The sequence below is a fragment of the Chinchilla lanigera genome, unplaced genomic scaffold (genome assembly GCF_000276665.1).
Source record: "Chinchilla lanigera isolate Chin_1 unplaced genomic scaffold, ChiLan1.0 scaffold00020, whole genome shotgun sequence".
Taxonomy (NCBI): domain Eukaryota; kingdom Metazoa; phylum Chordata; class Mammalia; order Rodentia; family Chinchillidae; genus Chinchilla; species Chinchilla lanigera.
Window position 1 is genome coordinate 26,615,866 of NW_004955421.1, and position 6,202 is coordinate 26,622,067.

Below are 6,202 nucleotides of genomic sequence, written 5' to 3' on the forward strand. Positions count from 1 at the left end.
AATTTTACTGTTAACCTTTTTCTGTGAAAAGAAGACTGAATATCCTTAATTAAGCATCATCATTGTCTTCGTTACTTTTCTCTCATTGCTAAGACAAAATACGTGACACCCAGAATTAAGGAAGGAAAGGTTTATTTAGTTCACAGTCTGTGGAGCTTTCAGTCCATTCTCGGCTGGCTCCAAGGCAGAGCTGCACATGGCACAGGGCAACAGTTTTGAGGAAGATGGCAAAAGCAGCAAGAGCAAAAGGGAGGAGTTCCTGTAAGCAGCCTCTTTCTGTCTCTTACATATGCAAACTATCCGCCCCAGGGCGGGTGTAGCCCTCATACCTATAATCACTGGACCATGGATCAATCATAAACTCTAGAATCCCGCCCCATGAATGCATGAGGCTTTGGGGGACATCCAGACACAAACAATAGCTATCATGCATAATGTAGCATCTTAGCCTAGCTCTATTTCTAGTGCCTCTAATCTTATTTACAGATCAACTGACTAGTGTATCTGAGGATAGTTCCTGGTCCTTGTCTACCCTTAGTTTATGGTATTTCATCTATTTTGAAGCAGAGTCTTTTTCTTATTGAAATTATGCAAGTAAACCCAGTATGCAAAACAGTCACAACAACAGCTACTCTGTGGAAAAGTAGGAACCACCACCTAACACAGCAGGCCTCTCACATGGTGTCTGAGGGTCCCAAAACCTCCAGGTCCCCCTGCACACTTGTCACATCCGGGTTCACTGAGGAACCATCTCTCCACTGTTTAATTAGACTCCTTTCCTTGGCTGTTGCCACCCGCAACCCAAGCACTGCTGGCCCAGTGAGTAGCTCCCTTAATTTGAAAACAAATCACAGCGAGACAGCTAGCAATCTCTTAATAACAGTCCAGATGTCTAAGCACTGGGATGTAATCTTTATTAGCATCACTGGGGGTAAAGACAAGGTTTCACAGATTACAAGCCTTCCAAGTAGGCAAGATGCTACCTAAACTGAGAGGCATTGCTAAAAGTGGTGAGGTGGTCACAAACTTCTAAACCCCAAGATGGGGAAGAACAAAGAATATCTAAAAATTATTTTAAAAAATCAGACTTTCTGTCTTCTACATTCCAATAAAATTTTCCTTGGCACACTGTTTTCTAAACATTGCTATCTTATTTTTTATCTCCAAGCACCATTCATCTTTTGTTTATTGTTTACATCTCAATGTTATTCAGATGTTGAAGCATCTTGCTTTGTATTTGTACTTTGAAAGAAGAAAAATTCAAATGGGATGATTTTCCACAGGCCTTTCTGATTTCATTTAAATAATCATATCCTTAGATTTTCCCTGACCACTGATCTAGAGTACTTAACAAGTCATTTGCCATCATATCAAAGCATTTTCTGTAAGTAATTCATTTTTTTACTCAGTAATATGACATACAATGACATTTTGGTAAACCACATATACCACAGTGCCCTTGTAGATTTTTTTTAAAGACAATAATAAGAAAAAGAACAACAGCAAAATACTAACAACATAGACAAAAACAAAACAAAGCAAAAACAATAAAAATGATACAGGATTTCAGAAAAAAATGATAGGAATTAACAGTCATTGTTATATTACATATTATTCATCTTCAAGAAAGTTGCTCAAATTACCAGATGTAAGAATGCAAGATTGATCAAACCATTAAAGAGAATAAAAAATAAAAACATTAGAAATGATAAGTGATAAAGAATTTCACCAGACAAGACGGTAGGAATTCACCAATGGTTTTTATCAGCTAAGCACATCAAAGCCATCTTCTTTGTATAAGTATCTTCTATAATTAATCACACATTAATAAAGTCACGTTTCTCAGAAGATGGCCCAGTGGTTAAGCAGCTGGTAACTGTATTTTCATGTAGATGTACATATGTGTCTGTTTGCTTACTATTGTCTCCACCTTTGATTTGTTCCATAAGCCAAGGGCCTTTCTCTGCCTTCCATCAGGTACCTAGTACATTTGGGTGATGATAACTTTTTATTGAATTAACAAATGAGCTGCTTTATTGAGCCCTCACTTTTATCCACCATGAAGAGATTTCCTGGAGGTTAAGAAGGGCATGACAAAGGGAAAATTCTCTCAGCAGATATTTAACCATGAAACAGAGTTTATCAACTTTCTCACTCTCCATTACCACATTTTAAGCAGGATCACTGTGGACCTTAGGATGGCATCCCAGTCACACATATTCTAAAAGGACTAAAATTTGACTAGTATTTTGCTATGTGAATAACTTATGTTGTCACTGAAAAATTTATACAAAGGCCAGCAGAGCTTTAGAAGAAGAAAAGAAACAACACCATGCAGTTATTTAGAGATATCAAGTTCTTACATGATGATCTTCCCCTTTTAATTGTAAATTGTCCACTCAATTCTGTAGTTTGAAGGAAGTCATGCAAATGTCATGCTTCATTTTCCTTCTAATAACTCAAAATAATTATTCACCGGCAGAAACACCGGCTTAGCCGTACACGCAATAATCCAGAATCAGGTCTCATTGCATATGCAGAAGGTCCAATTTAGGCAAAAGCTATCTCTAGCAATGCATGATTCTGAATCCTCAATGGCCCGTTTTGAATGTTCTTAAGATTATTAAGTTAAGATCATTTTCCTACACTTTTAAATAGACACAGAAATGGCTACATTATAAAATAGCTGTTCTTATCCTTATCCCACTGGTTTGCATGTGTACTCTGCGACCGTGAGAAAGAATTGCCCATGACGTTCATCGTACACATCTTTGAGGAGAGGATTCCACTTGGAAGTTGTTGATTATATATTCAGAATTTTCACTGCAGGAGAAAAGATTTGGTTAGCAGAGTTGTTCCAAAATATCCCAGTGCATATAGTAATTATTTGGGCAACACTATAAATTATTTTTAATCACAAATTATATGAAAAATATATTAGGCTTAATGTTCAACAACAGTTGTATAAAAATTATCCAATCTAAAATATGAAAAGAAGTTGGTTGAAGAAGACATTTACCAAATTGGTTTCATAACATTAATGTTCTGCTAAATGTTAATAGGCGTTGGTTGCAAATGGCAAATCAATATAAGAACTCTGTGTTAAAAAGGTTACGCGGTAGAGTCTCCTGCAGTGTTAAATATACTAAAAGATATTATGTATAATCCCACCAAGTTTGAAGTTTGCAATGTTTACCAAATTTACACCAAGACAATTTTCTTTTTCAAATAAGAGTGCATTAATCATGTTTTCTTTCTATATTTTACGATATTTTGACATTGCAAGGGGTCTCGCTAATCCCGAAAACGCAGCCTCTCCCAAAGCTAATTGCTAAAGATAGTAAATAATTGTCTTTGAAAACATCAGTTCTGTACAAATCAGTCCAAAGCCCAGGACTCTAACCATGCTTCTTTATTTAAGGCACTCAGCAAGGCAGTGTTTGTCTACCTTAAAGTGCCCCAAGCCAAGTCTAGCCAACTACAGATCATTTTAGAATCCAGAGTTCCCTAAAGTTATTCAAATTAGCCCATCTTAAAAGTACTTATCTGCACCTTTGCCTCCTGCGAAAAGTGGAATAAAGGCTTTAGGCCATTTCCCCCGGCTCCTTGTGCCTCCTGAGCAGAACTTGTGGTTCCTAGTGTGGCTCTGTGTGGCATGGTTTTTCCCCTTCTCTCAGAAACTGTAAGTAATAAATTCTTCTCTCAATAACTTTGACCTTTCTTACTGTCTGACAGTCACATATATAAATTAAAATGCTATAAAAACAATGATGACAAACAGGTAAACAATTCAATGAAGGTAGAGTGAAAATTAGTATAACCATAAGTCACAGTTAGGTTCAAGTGAACTTTTGCTATTTATTACATAAAATTGTACGGAATAACCTCCCCAAGTACTTTGAAGATGTAATTGATAAGCATACACTATACAGTTCCTGGTGACAGGTAAGAGTCACATGCACCCATACAATGAGTATATAAATAGAAGAGGGTACATACCAAGGAATACAGAAATTTTTATGTTAGTCACTTACTATCCTCAAGATATAAAGAAGTCATACTTCTTTGTGCATGGGTAAAATCAACCCATTAAAAAGCACCATCTGAAGATTTTTCTCTATGTCTTTGGTTTTTCTTAACCTTAGTTTGATAGTGAAATAAAGATGGAAGTCAGGCCTCCCTGAGATCAATTTCACTCTTCATGCTTTCTCCGTGCCAGACTGGTCCCCAGAAGTGTTTATCCAAAGAGAAACTAAAAACAGGTCTCCAAATACGTAGCAAGTTAAATAATTCAAAGTATTCTATAAAGAAAATAAGTTCCTTCTTTAACCCTACACTTTACAAAACCTATTCTTCTCAGAGACAGCTTTTCAACAAATGTACTTGTGACCTTTTGATGGGTTAGAAATGCAAGCAAATCCCCAGTCTATATGCAGGTAGCCATGTTTGCACATCTTAATAACCAAAGTTATTTAATAATAAAAAGTTAAAAATAATAAAATATATAAAATAATAATAACCAAAGTTATCAACTTCTACTGGTGAAAAATCTAAAAATTAAACATACCAAATAAGTTACTACATAAAGTATGCAATGCCATTCTTAATTTGTACACTTAATAATTCAAAAGGGAGTGTTTCAACCTTCCTCTATGGGTTTTGTTTGAAAATTTCTGCATTCCAAATCAGCCATGAGGAAGAAGACATTTTCCGATGGAAACATACCTTTTGTTGAGCTTTTCCTTGCAGATAGCTTCCTGATAATGCTTTATGAGCAGGCTGTGCTTTATATCTCTTTATGTACTCTTTCTGATGCTACTAGGAATTTCCCTCCAGGGACATGCTGACATTTCATGGGGGCATTTGAGTAATATTTTTTACATGGTCTGCCCAGGGGACTGGCTTTACGCAAGAGTCAACTCCTTATTCATCCATTGATAATAGATTTAATTACACAGACTGCCGTTTCTGAGTCTTATTGCTAAGATCAATTCATGTTGCTACAGTATAATCATCATTAAAATGTTTAAAGCCGTGATGAGTGATGCCAGGAGCCTACATTTAAAAGACGTGAATGTCCAGAGGCAGAATGTATTCATTTCATTATTTAACAGATGCTCTTCTCTAATAAACAGCTCTACACATGTTTATTTCGCCTACTATATTAACCTTTTCCAATTTGGTCTGCAGTAGAAAGAGCCTGTACATGCACACATTTTAAGCTCAGGATATTGCTTTTCTTCCAAACAAGTCTTTAGGTCACACGTGTGAGCCATCAGACAAATACGTGCAGGCTGGCACTCACAAAGCAATCTGATGGATAATTCCTCTTAAGAAATGTGAGGAAAAAGTTGTCATTCTTCATGCAGTGAGAGCAAATCAGCCCTGTTCTATTTGTGGCTCTAGACGCTTTAGATTAACAGTGTTCACAGAACATGCACCTCGTGAGATGCTACGAGGACGAATACAACCGTTTCTGCAGAGTGCTTTGTGTTTATGTAGCACCTCTTCCCAGAATACTCCCAAGAGTGTTGCAGTGATTGTCACTGGATTGAACTGTGTCTGTCCTATCCATTTTAAAAATAGGTATAAAAGTGCAAAGTAGGGCTGTGAAACCTCATAATAATCAGGATGAAAAGGAAGCTTACTTATGTAAAAGCATGCATATAAAATCTGAACAAGTGCAATGTGGAGAAATACAGAACAAATGAAATCACCCCCGCTATCATCATTTATGGTCAGAAACTTTTTGATTACACACTTGGCAGACATATGAAGAAGGACACTCTTTTCAGATGGGATAGTTATATCCATTGGAATATTAAATAGAACTAGAATCATGCAGGCATAGAATAACTATATCTTTAATTGAAGAGCCTTTAAGCTTTCGCAGTATTGTCCCCTTTATTCTCCCAAAAAGATCATGTAATTGAAAAGATATTGACATAATAAATGGATTATTTAGCTTATAAACTATAATGACTCATTAAGAAACAATATATCCACATTTATATCAGGTTAGTACATCTTGATTATAGATCTTATAATGAATAACAAATGACCAAGCAGTGATGGCCTTTATGCATAACCCTTTAAATTATACAAAAGTTTAATCAAATAGTTCAATGCAAGAATTAGGAATTGAGGGTAAATGAGTTGTATTTCTTTTTTTTTTTTTTTTTTTCTCCGGTACCAGGAACCG